Below are 12,898 nucleotides of genomic sequence, written 5' to 3' on the forward strand. Positions count from 1 at the left end.
CCTCCTCCCCCCCCCCCCCCCTCCAGGAAGAAGATAGGGCTCTTCTCTGAACTCAGAGTTTTATACTTACCTTCAAAAACTAATACTTCCATTCTATAGGGCCACTTTTCTAGAATAGAGCTAGCTCCCTCTTCAGATTTGCTTGGTATCTTTCTGGAGCAGGGCCAGGGTCCTGAAGGTTTCCCACAAGTACATAGAGAGGCAAAGTGTGGCAGCCTGTTCCTACGTAGGAATTCAAAAAGTTTGCACATAAACGAGAAAAAAAGTAAGAACAAACTTTTAATTAAGGGGCAATAGGAAGCCAATCCGAAGGCTGAGTCCAATAGGGAACACTGTCACTTTAACTGTGAGCATACAAAGCTATAAGTTGTAGTCAGGAAGGAGTTTGAAGTGACGCCATCGTTATAAAGATAACACATCCTCGGAGCGAAGATCGTGTAGAGAGTCCCTCCAGATTAGTGAGTGATTTTAATTTTCTCTAATGCCACATTAGAAGTGTGCAGTTCTAGCGATTTCTCTTTGTAGTGCAACCTCATTTGATGTCAGGTACTGTGTCTTTGTTAAGAACATAGCGTCTCGTGATAAAAAGTCTTAAATAAACGTGCAGTTTGTTGGTGGGCGGGGCCATGCTCTGGAAGGGGAATGGTATTTGATCTGGAAAGCTTGATATTATGCAAGCTTGGCAGAGCATTATAAGGTATTTCTCGTGATCTTGGGTTTCTTTGAGAAGAGTTGCCCGTGTAGAAGCAAACATCTGTGCGGTGGCATAAGTTTGCAAGTAAAGCAGCAGCTCAGCTAGTCCTGAAGACATCGCTCTTGGCTGGTGAGTGCCCATGTTGCTTGGTGGCCTGTGTTATTCATTCGCATCGTTTAAAAAAACGAAACAAAAAACTACTGCTGCTGCTTTGTGGTTGCATGAGAATCGGGTGTGTGGAGTTGGTAACTGGATGAGGATATGCTGTGCCAGAGTAGCCCAAGCGTTGCAGGAAGGGTAGTTACCAGGAGCGGTGATCACTGGGTGGATGTGGGGGAGAGGTTACATGGCAGCTTCATATGGTCTGTGTGGTTATCGCCGTGGCCAGTGCAGGCCGCAGGAGGAGAAGCTGCTGCAGGGGCCCAGGATAGAAGCGGGAAGAATAAAGGGAGAATGCATGAGCACACAATTCTGGAACACACTGCCGCGTAACTTAAAAACATTCTATGAACTAACTAACTTCCGCAAACTACTGAAGACCCACCCCTTTAACAAGGCATACCACGAAGTTCAACAAATGTGATCTCCTCCACTTACATCCAGAATTGTCTTTAATATTTGATTGTTACACTACTATCAGGCTTTATCATTATCACGTTACCCAAGATACTTCTGTAATACTAAATGTCTATTCTCAATTATGTTTCCACTATCCATGATGTACTGTAAGCCACATTGAGCCTGCAAAGAGGTGGGAAAATGTGGGATACAAATGCAATAAATAAATAAATGGTGTCTGAAAAGTGGCCACAGACACAGTGGTGTTTGGAAGCAGTCAGCTGTAGAAGCGCCATGGAAAGTTAAAGGAACTGTGTTGCTGTCTAGCAGCAGAGAACTATTATTTAAAGAGCTTCTTGTTAGATTAATTTTCATTATATTCTGTATGCTGTGGCAGGTAGAACTTTTGAATAGGTTTACTCCCGAGAGAGAGAGTGTGTGCGTGTGCCCCTATCATTCTTGTGAAACATACCTAACCATGGGAGCAGACAAATTTGTGAAATATATAAATCTTTTAAATAGGAGAAAAAATGCAGGGTTCAACATTTCTGTTAATTGGTATGTACAGGTGAGTGTTGCCAGATTATCAGTGGTGTTTATAGCCCAAAGTAAGGCAAATAGCAGCTAGTTAACTCAGGAGAACAGGAGTTACAAGCCAGTAGCACAATCTTCCACCTATCAAAGGCTCATAAAAGAACTGAAAATATCATTTATATTTGTGGAATTTTACAACATACAACTTGTGGAAAAAAAATGCTCTCTTGATTTGTTTCTAAATGTTCTCTATGTGCTGGTGGCTTCATGGTGTTTTGTATTTTCCTGCTTCACCCCCGCCCATGATTTTAGAGACCTCTGAAGAGTCTCCAGCCTTTCTTTGCACACAATGCTCAGGTGTGTTTGTATGGATTAATACAGGGGAGTTATATTTCCTGTTTAAATCTCCATTTCAGAGGATATTGACATCTGGGGGAATCAGACTTTTGTAAAATAGGTGCCACAGCAGGGAATATAAAAGCTTTTTATAGTAGCTTTTCCCAAAACACAGGGAAGACCACAAACTTGTTACATACATACCTTTTCCTTCAGCTAGCAGTTTAGATGTGCATTTCTTTTTGTTTTGTTTTAATCTCCCCCATCCACAATTCATTGTAAGGCAACAACTAGAGCAGGCAAATTTTGTATGGCTGATTTCCTACTCACCCTTCTCATATCAGATAATGTAGACTATTCAGTTTGGTTTCATTGCTCTTCTTTGAGGATCTAAAGCAAGGTAAGCTTCCAGAAAAAAAAAATACAAGCTTTCTAAAGTTCCAAAGAATAAACGATTCTGAACATTCAAATTTACAGAGTCAGTTAAAACAAGATTTAGATTTTGAGCACAGCAATGTGGAGAAAGGGCATAGGGACAAACTTCATTAACTCTGAATTAAAGGCCAGATATCTCACTGGCCATGGTGCTTGCTCCATCATATGCTTGTCCATAACACATACTTATTGACAGCCCCAGGTTATTTATAGCAGACATGAGAACATTAAAAAAAAAAAAATCAAAATCTTCTGCACTTCTGACAATTCAGTGAATTGGACAAAGTGTTTGACAGCATCACCAGTTTTTGTTACTTAACTGATCCATTCAGCTGGTATCAATTGGGCAGTTAACAATCGCAGCAAAATATTTTGCAGCCTTGATTTCATTGACAATCGGTGCTATAACCTGTGATGAAAGGGATTGTATGAGATCATTTTGTATGTTGTGTTTCGATCACTTACTAACAAATGCTGGCTAAGAAGTGTATCGTGTTTAACAATTTAATCGATTCCAAAAAAATTCCCCTCATTCATCCCACAACCACCCAAACTTCCATGCTCACAATGACCACAAAACGGTAATCATTGCTTTGCAAGGAATAAAACTGCATCCATAATATGCTTCAGAATCATTCTTCTTGATTCTGTTTCTTTTCCGCAGCTACTAGTTTGGTAAGAACAGTTTATCTCTCAACAGTTGGAATTTAGTAAGAAAGAGATCTCTCTGCTTTTCTATGGCTCTCGCACTTTTTATGCTTTTCAATTTTGCCAATGCCCTTGTTTAAGATTTTTGCAACCCTTTTCAGGTTTGCTCCGTTTACATCTGAGAATAACCAACAATGGAATCAAAACTTTATCTGGGTGAATATACTAACCACTGTCTATCGTATTCATGGCCACTTTTCTTGTGTTTTTGATGTAGCATAATATACTAAAGTGCTGTCCATCTTTTGCCTCTAGAAAGCTCACAAGCTTTTTTTTTCAGTCCTGTTTGATAAAGATCCTCTTGGAGTAATTCTTGTATCAGAGGAGGTGTGATGGGTTTATTTAAAATAAATAATTGGTTGGAAAGTCTTATTAAAATGACTTGGGGAAAATCCACTGCTTATTTCTGGGATACCAAAAAATGAAACAAAAAATGGCTTTGCTTTGTCCAAAAGTACCTTTATAGAAAAACACAACCTAAGTCAGACAAAGCACATGTACTGCAACAAGTGTATATTGATTATTGAAGGTGTCTCATAACGTCACAAAGACATATTAATGTCAAATTGCTTTTGAGCTCGCCAGCTAGTGACTTAGTGTAATCATAGACCACCTCCTACCAACCAATAGTGCACATAAACTGCGTCTTGTGCAAACCTAAATCTCTGTGTCCATCTGTGTACTCAACAACATATATATATTTTTCAAAAAAGGTTTTTGGTGTGCACTACTGTCAAAAAAATGTTAAATATTGTTGCAGTAAATTTACTGGTAATGCAAAATCCACTTAACTTGATAGCTCTGGGCATTACTCACCGTCATCCCGGACTAGAGCTTATCTCTTAGGGGCTGGAACCTGTCACATTTCCAAAGTCCAATATATCCCGTGTACATAGAGTCTCCGGTATCACGTTATGAGACACCTTCAATAATCAATATACACTTGTTGCAGTAGATGTGCTTTGTCTGACTTAGGTTGTGTATTTCTGGGATAAGCAGCATAAAATGTATTGAACTTTTTTGGGATCTTGCCAGGTACTTGTGACCTGGTTTGGCCACTGTTGCAAACAGGATGTTGGGCTTGATGGACCTTTGGTCTGTCATAGTGTGGGAGCACTTATGTACTTAAGTTCACTTTTGTATCAATAAGTTCACAAAATACTGTACTAACTGTAGTTTTTTTTTCTTCTTCCTTGTCTTCACTGTGGGGTGCATCAGAGATTCTTCATTTTCACCACCATCATCTGATGGGGGGGGGGAGTGCTTTCAGGCAGTTCTCCACTGGATAAGCTGCTGCCATTTCAAGCAGAAATGGGTGTGTTAGAATTCAGAGCCGAGCTGCTTCTTCCTCATCTTCATTATGAGTCTTGCTTTCAGACTCAGTATTTACAGAAACTGTTGAAACTTCATGGCGCAGTTCACATGTACATTTAAAAAAAAAAAAAAAAAAAGGAAGAACTAACCTTTGCATAACAAAAACTCAAAGCAACAAATGTGACGCAAAAAGTCCCAAAGCAAGTGATGTGGTGCAATGATTTTATTTAAGTATCAATAATTCATTATAGGCATCGATGACTCTGACTCGTTTGTTATAGGTATCAGTGACTCAACATGAGCCATGTTTCGGCTGCAAGGCCTGCCTCAGGAGTCAATATCAACAGTCTCACTTGATTAAAGAATCAAGAAAGATATTGTGGAATTAGAAGAGGTGCAGCGAAGGGCGACTAAAATGATAGCGGGGATGGGACGACTTCCCTATGAAGAAAGACTAAGGAGGCTAGGGCTTTTCAGCTTGGAGAAGAGACGGCTGAGGGGAGACATGATAGAGGTATATAAAATAATGAGTGGAGTGGAACAGGTGGATGTGAAGCGTCTGTTCACACTTTTTCCAAAAATACTAGGACTAGGGGGCATGCGATGAAACTACAGTGTAGTAAATTTAAAACAAATCAGAGAAAATGTTTCTTCACCCAACGCGTAATTAAATTCTGGAATTCGTTGCTGGAGAACGTGGTGAAGGCGGTTAGCTTGGCAGAGTTTAAAAAGGGGTTAGACGGTTTCCTAAAGGACAAGTCCATAAACCGCTACTAAATGGACTTGGGAAAAAATCCACAATTCCGGGAATAACATGTATAGAATGTTTGTACGTTTGGGAAGCTTGCCAGGTGCCCTTGGCCTGGATTGGCCGCTGTCGTGGACAGGATGCTGGGCTCGATGGACCCTTGGTCTTTTCCCAGTGTGGCATTACTTATGTACTTATAAAATATCCTTCCAGAATACAAAAAATGAATGCACCAATGGGACACACCGTGTATAAAGCTAACTTGTCATAGCACCACTGTTAGCAGTTAGATTTGCATCAAACTAGAAAAATAAAAAAGCAGTTCACATGAGTCACCGGCAGCTTGTGCTTGAATTGTTTCATAATTGTTAGGAGTAGCATCAACATGTTGAGTGCCAGCTCAATGAAAATACTCATCTATGCGCTGACACTTAGCTAGTTCTTTCAGTCCTTGTTAGCTTTAAGTTTGACACTATTGGGCTCATTTTCGAAAGAGAAGGATGTCCATCTTTTGACATAAAACGGAAGATGGACGCCCTTCTCGCAGAGATGTCCAGATCGGTATTATCGAAACCCGATTTTGGAGTCTCCAACTGCAGTCTGTCGCAAGGACATCCAAAGTTCAAAGGGGCATGTCGGAGGTGTAGCAAAGGCGGGACTTGGGTGTGCCTAACACTTGAACATCTTTGACCCATACTTGGAAAAAAAACAAGGATGTCCCTGACAAACACTTGGACATTTTCACCTGGATGTGTTTTTATTACGAATAAGGCACAAAAAGGTGCCTGAAATGACCACCAGAGAGAATCTGGGATGACCTCCTGTTACTCCCCCAGTGGTCACTAACCCCATCCCACCCTCAAAAAAACATCTTTAAAAATATGTCGTGCCATCCTCAGATGTCGTACTCTGGTCCATTACAGCGCATGCAGGTCCCAGGAGCAGTTTTAATGGGTACTGCAGTGCACTTCAGACAGGCAGACCCAGACCCAGGCCCATACCCCCCCCTACCTGTTACATTTGTGGAGGAAAGGGTGAGCTCTACAAAACCCTCTGTGCCCACATCTAGGTGCTCCCCTTCACCCATAAGGGCTACGGTAGTGGTGTACAGTTGTGGGTAGTGGGTTTTGGGGGGGGGCTCAGCATACAAGGTAAGGGCGCTATGTTCCTGGGATCATTTTATGAAGTCCACTGCAGTGCCCCCTAGGGTGCCCGGTTGGTGTCCTGGCATGTCAGGGGGACCAGTGCACTACAAATGCTGGCTTCTCCAACATCCAAATGGCTTGTACTTGGACGTTTTTGACATGGACGTCTTTGGTTTCAAAAATCGCCGAAAGTCAGAAATGTCCAAATTTAAGGATTTGGACTTTGGTATTTTCGAAACGAAAGATGGATGTCCGTCTTGTTTTGAAAATATGGGTTTCCTTGTCATCAGCAGCAGATGAATCCATTAACTGATGGGTTGTGTCCGCCTCCCAGCAGGTGTGGACGTAGCTTGATCAGCTCCTGGATTTCAGACTGCCTGGGGTGGCTCCTGTGCTTTGCTAGTTGAGCAGGGGTGTTGTGGCTGGTGGTGCCCAGTTTAAAGGCATATAGGCTCGCCCTTTCCCTGCGTTACCCATTCCCCCCTCCTCCCGGAGTCCCTCTGTTGCTGCCTGCCTCCAACTTTCCTCACAGCGTTAAAAAAAAGCAGTGTTGGGAAAGCATTTCCAGTTTCAGGCCTTGCCTTTCGGCCTAACCACAGCTCCCCGTACCTTTTTCCAAGGTATCAGAGTTCACCCTTATCTCGACGACTGGCTCATCAGAGCGGACTTTGCAACCAAGAGTCGTCTTGCCACAGCCAGAGTGGTGGTGGTCCTGAAGGTACTAGACTGGGTGGTCAATGTACCCAAAAGTCACCTGACCCCCCTCTGAGTCTCTCGAGTATTTGGGGGTCCGGTTCAACACGGCATCAGGGTTGGTCTTTCTCCCTGACCAAAGGCGGTGCAAGCTTCAGAATCGGGTCCGTCTGCTCTTGCTGATGCCTCGCCCGCAAGCTTGGGGCTTTGTCCAGCTGCTGGGGTCGATGACGGCCACCTTGGAGGTAGTGCCTTGGGCGAGAGCACATATGAGGCCTCTGCAGATTGCCCTGCTTCAACAATGGTCTCCGATGCCGCAGGAATATCAACGTAGACTAACGTTGCTCCCTGCGGCCCGGCTCAGTTTGGAGTGGTGGCTCTTCGACAGGATGCTGCGCCGAGGAGTGCCTCTGGCGCTTCCTTCCTGGTGCCTGGTGATAACAGATGCCAGCCTTCCAGGCTGGGGAGCGCATTGCCAAGGAACCTATGCTCAGGGTCTGTGGACACCCTTGGAAGCATCAATCGCTTGGAACTGAGAGCGATATTCCAGGCTCTTATGGCCTTTCAAAAGACTCTGAAGGGGCTTGCTGTCCAGGTTCTGTCAAACAACACTACAGTGGTGTTATACATAAATCGTCAGGGCGACACTCAGTGCAGGGCCCTGGCCGCAGAGGCCGCTCAGATTTGCCACTGGGCCGAGCTCAACCTGCAGCTTCTGTCAGCAGCTCACATAGCAGGTCAGAGCAACGTGCAAGCCGATTTTCTCCGCAGGCATCAAATCGACCTGGCGGAATGGGAACTGGGAGAAGAATTTTTCTTCAGATTTGAGCCAAATGGGGGACTCCCGGTATGGATCTAATGGCGTCAAGTGCCTTTTCAGCAGAAGGAGAGATCCTCACTCGGCGGGGTTGGATGCTGTGGCTCAACCCTGGCCCTCGGGCCTCCTGTATTTGTTCCCTCCTTGGCCCTTGATAGGACAAGTCCTACTGCAGATTTGACAGCACTGAGGTCTGGTGATTCTCATAGCTCCAGTTTGCCCAAGGCGTCCGTGGTATGCGGATCTCTGCCGGATGTTGGTGGACGCTCCGGTGCATTTGCCCCTGGTGCCGAACCTGTTGGTTCAGGGTCCGGTGTCTATGGAGGATCCCTGCCGATTTGGTCTTACGGGCCTGGCTATTGAGAGGGCGCAATTGAGAGAAAAGGGCTACTCTAACAAAGTCATCTCCTCCACTCTCTTGTAGGCCTGCAAGCGGTCCACCTCTGCAGCTTATGCTCGGATCTAGCGCAGATTTGAGGCAAGGGGTGTTTCAAAGGCGATCACACCCACGCGAGCTATTGTCTCAACTGTGCTGGACATTTTGCAGGAGGGCTGACAAAAAGGCCTGGCTTACAATTCCCTGCGGGTACAAGTGGCAGCATTATCATGCTATCGAGGGAAAGTCGCTGGCTTGTCCCTGGCTGCTCATCCGGACATTGCCAGATTTCTCAGAGGGGTGCTTAGGCTCCGTCCTCCTGTCCGGTTGCCCTGTCTGTCCTCGAACCTGGGGCTAGTGTTGAAGGCTCTTCAGTGTTTGCCCTTCGAGCCGCTTACGTGAGCTTCGGCGAAGGACGTGACTCTCAAGACAGTCTTTTTGGTGGCCATGACGTTGGCTAGATGCGTGTCTGAGCTGCAGGCGCTGTCCTGTCGAGACCCTTTTCTGCAATTCTCGGAGTCCGGAGTAACAGTATGTACAATGCCTTCCTTTCTGCCTAAGGTAGTTTCAGCATTTCACCTGAACCAGCCCATTTTTCTTCCTTCCATTTCTAGGGAAGAGTTCCCAGACTCCTTTGGGCAGTTACATCTTTTGGATGTCCGCAGGGCGCTGTTGCAGTATCTACAGATGTCAAATGACTTCAGGACTTCTGATCACCTTTTTGTCTTGTTGTCAGGTCCTCAGCGTGGAGGCCCGGCGTCTAAGGCCACTATAGCCCGTTGGCTCAAGGAAGTCCTTTTTGCTGCGTATCTGCTTTCAGGTCGGTCTCCGCCTGAAGCGTATCTCCTCCTCGTGGGCTGAAACGGGTGCACTCTCTCTTAAAGAGATCTGTAGTGTGGCTACTTGGGCTTCTCAGCTCTCTTTTGCCCGGCATTACAGGCTGGATGTTGCAGCGAAGCAGGACGCTGTTTTTGGAGCTCAAGTTTTGGCTCATGGTGTGGCCTGTTCCCACCCTAAGTAGGGATTGCTTTTGTACATCCCATCAGTTAATGGATTCATCTGCTGCTGATGACAAGGAAGGGAAAATTAGGTTCTTACCTTGGTAATTTTCTTTCCTTTAGTCACAGCAGATGAATCCATGATCCCTCCCTGTCTGACTTTTGTTTTTTGTTCAGATCGTTCATGCAGATATAAATCTCATTGGGAGAAGTTGGAAAACAGTTATCAGAATTTCTACATGATATTCTACTACAGAGGTTGAGATCATCCCTCCTTTGATGCTCCTGTTATGGGGCGATTGTTCGCTGTGAGGAAAGTTTGTTGTTATACCTTTATGGTTCACTCTGCTTTGGAAATCTAAAATACTGAAGGCAGTTTGGGCTAGCCGTCCGTGTATGATCGTGGTCAGAACCCCTCTCAAACTTACCTTTTTCCTGGGGGTCAGCTTCTTAGCTGGCTTCTGTTTCGTTTGTCTGTCCTGTCTGAGCTAGCTCTCTCTCTTTCTGTGCTGGCTGCTGCCAGCATGGGGCTAATTGTTTCACTTTACTACAGCTGTGTGTGTGGACTGAGTTAGCTCTACCTCTCTTTGGGTGTACTGGCTTCAAGTGCTTCACGGTGCTGCATTGGTGTGGGTTGGGCCTCTATGGGTTTGTGTGCTCTCTGTGTTTCAGTATGCTGTTGCCTGGGTCTAGGAAGTGTGACATCATCTGGGAGGGCCTTGATAAGGAAGTGGTGTTCTTTTCTTCAGTGCCTTTGCAACGATGGTGTTTGCTTTAGGTAGGGTGGTGCAGTGTGCACTTCTGACTTTGTGTCTAGTTTCCCTGCGTGCTTTTGCTAAGGTCCAGGTTAGTGTTGGTGCAGTGTGCACTGGTGTCTTTGTGTTTAGCTTTCCTGCTTTTCACTTGTGGTTCCCCTGCTTTTCCCTCTTGTTTTTGGAAGCATTGCTGTGTGTAGGGCTTTGGAAGCTCTGTTACTGTTAGAAGTACTTCAGGGTTTGGTGGTGTTAGGAACACTACAGATTTTGCTGTTAGAAGTACTTCTGGTGTTTGTGCTATTGGGAGCATTGCAGTCTTTGCTGTTTGGGTTTTGGTGCTGTAGGAAGCACCTTGTTAGTTTTGTGTCTAGCTTGCTAGAGTAGGGCTTAGGAAGCACCTTGTTAGTTTTGTGTTTAGCTTGCTAGAGTAGGGCTTAGGAAGCACCTTTTTGTATCTAGCTTGCTAGAGTAGTGCTTAGGAAGCTTGTTAGTTTTGTGTTTAGCTTGTTAGTATAGGGCTTAGGAAGTCCTTTTGTTAGTGTAGGCCTAGGAGTGCCCTGGTTAGTCCAGTTCCTTGGAGCACTGCTGTCTCTTCTGTTTCCAGTCCTGGTCCCTGTGTCATCCGGTATCTGGTAAGTCTAGCACTACCCTTGGGGGGGGGGGGGGGGGGTAGTGGCCAAGTGCAGGTGAAGCTGCGCGGACCAGTCCAGTGTGCTCCAGTCCAGAGTGTTCGGTCCGGTGTGTGTTCCAGTCTGGGGCGCTCCAGTCCAGAGTGTTCGGTCTGGTGTGTGTTCCAGTCTGGGGCGCACCAGTCCAGAGTGTTCGGTCCAGTGTCTTTGCGTAAGGCCTGTAGTATGGCTTCCTTGTGTGCAAAATTTAGCAAGCGGCAAATCACCACGTGCATTCTCTGGGTGTCTAGGGCCTACCTGGTGTGCTCTTTGCACCCGAAGTTCCCCCAGGTCCGCGGGGAGTTGTATCTGTTCCTGTAGCCACCTTTCCAAAAACGCCCGCAGACTGCTGCCCTCCAACACCTCTGGTAGCCCCACGAATCTTACGTTGTTTTGACGTGATCTATTTTCAAGATCTTCAAGTTTCTCCTCATAGCCTTCTACTATGGTCTTAGTCTGGTATTTTCTCTCTCCATCTGCAGCACTCTGTCTTCCAGCGCTCTGTGGCGTTGCTGAAAGTCTACAAGATCTTTAAGCTGCCTCAAATGCTCCTGGACCTGGGCCAGCTTGCTATCGATGGGGCTCAGTCTCCTGTCGAGCAAGGGTTCCATCGCACTCGCCACCTTCGCTACCCATGCTGAGCTAAGAGAAGCCGCGACCGGGCTTGCCGGAGCCGCCATTTTGTCATCGCCGACTCGTGCCTTCTCCTTCTCTCTGCAGACTCCTTTCGCTGCCGTGTAATTGGTATGCTGAGAACGCCGCTCCCTGGAGTCAAGCGATAGCGGTTTGAAATAATCTCGCTGTGAGATTAAAATCGCCAATTTTGAGGTATTAGCGGGTAAATTGGCAGCAGCGGAGTTTTCAACAGCCGCTCCTGATCATGGCATCACATGAGCCCCTTCAGCAGTTTTATTTGAGGAATTAATTTCCACAGTTTAACAAGATAAGTTCTGTAAAAACAGGAATTCTGATCCACAATATTAATGGTAGGGCCAGTAAAGTTTTTCTCAAAACATGCATTGAATTGGTTAATCTGCTTTTTGCCTACATCTATCTTGTTTTCACCACACATTCTTTTTTAGTACAAAATCGACATTTAACTCCATCCCCTTATGAGAAAACAGAAAGAGATTCTTCTGCATTTTCTGAAGCCTTTTTTTTTTTAAACCTATCATAGTAACATAGTAGATGACGGTCTGCCCAACAAGCATAGGCGTAGTTTGACTGTTTCATTTGGGGGGGCAAAGGATGGGGCAGAGCATATTAGCATATTCATTTGCATATATACATATGCAAATGATATGCTAATGTGGAGGAAGGAAGGAAGGGAAAAAGAGCTGGCTTTTTTTGGGAATAACCATAATGAATATGTATGAGATATCAAGCCAGCTCTTTCTCCCTTCCTTCTTTCCTTCTTCCACTCCAGTAGTATTTCCCCACCCCTTTTCCCATACCATGCCAGTGTTGACCTTAGAAATGCATAAGCTCTATATGTAGATCCTTCAAGAGGTAGTGTGTCATGATTTAGGCTCTATACCCTTTCTGATGTTTTGGTGCCACCTCAGTAAAGCCAACACACAATCTCTCCACTGCAACACACTATACACAAACTTGTGCAAAAACACACTCATAACCTTACTAAACCATAACAGCACTAATTCCAAGGACAGGACGAGCTGCAACCTTATGCGTGAAAAGGCAGAACTGTATTTACACCAGGCTCTAAAACACCAATACACTACCTCGTGAAAAACACATGACACAACAGACATGACACAAGGAACTAGAAAGCAAAAAATATGAAGGCAAAATACTGAACTGGAAAGTTAACTCAAGAAGTCAGACTCAGCATGCAGCAATACCAGAAAAATTGAAACTTACATGCAAAATTTCACAGAAAGCTGACATATTCCAATTAATAAATTCTGAATAAAATACTTTTTTCTACCTTTGTTGTCTGATCATTTAGTTTTTCTATTCGCTTTGGTCCCAGTGTCTTCTGTTTTATGCAGTGTCTTCTTTCCATTTGATATTCCATTTAATAGATTCAAAATAAAATACTTTTTTGTACCTTTGTTGTCTGGACATTTTACTGTTCAATCATGCTGGTTCCAGTTTC

At 44.9% G+C, this 12,898-nt stretch overlaps 1 protein-coding gene across 4 annotated transcripts in view; it reads left to right on the plus strand.

The window, feature by feature from the left end:
* The first annotated feature begins 252 nt into the window (after positions 1-252).
* Positions 253-12,898, plus strand: part of CROT (carnitine O-octanoyltransferase) — a 141,401-nt gene continuing 128,755 nt past the window's right edge. For 2 of the 4 annotated variants that reach the window (XM_030199824.1, XM_030199816.1), the window contains exon 1: positions 659-823. The gene's annotated coding sequence lies outside the window, so the exon portion shown is untranslated. Of the gene's footprint in view, positions 459-658; positions 824-12,898 lie in introns of those variants that run through there. The other 2 variants (XM_030199806.1, XM_030199797.1) reach the window with 2 other exon arrangements.

The sequence above is a fragment of the Microcaecilia unicolor genome, chromosome 1 (assembly GCF_901765095.1).
Source record: "Microcaecilia unicolor chromosome 1, aMicUni1.1, whole genome shotgun sequence".
Classification (NCBI taxonomy): Eukaryota; Metazoa; Chordata; class Amphibia; order Gymnophiona; family Siphonopidae; genus Microcaecilia; species Microcaecilia unicolor.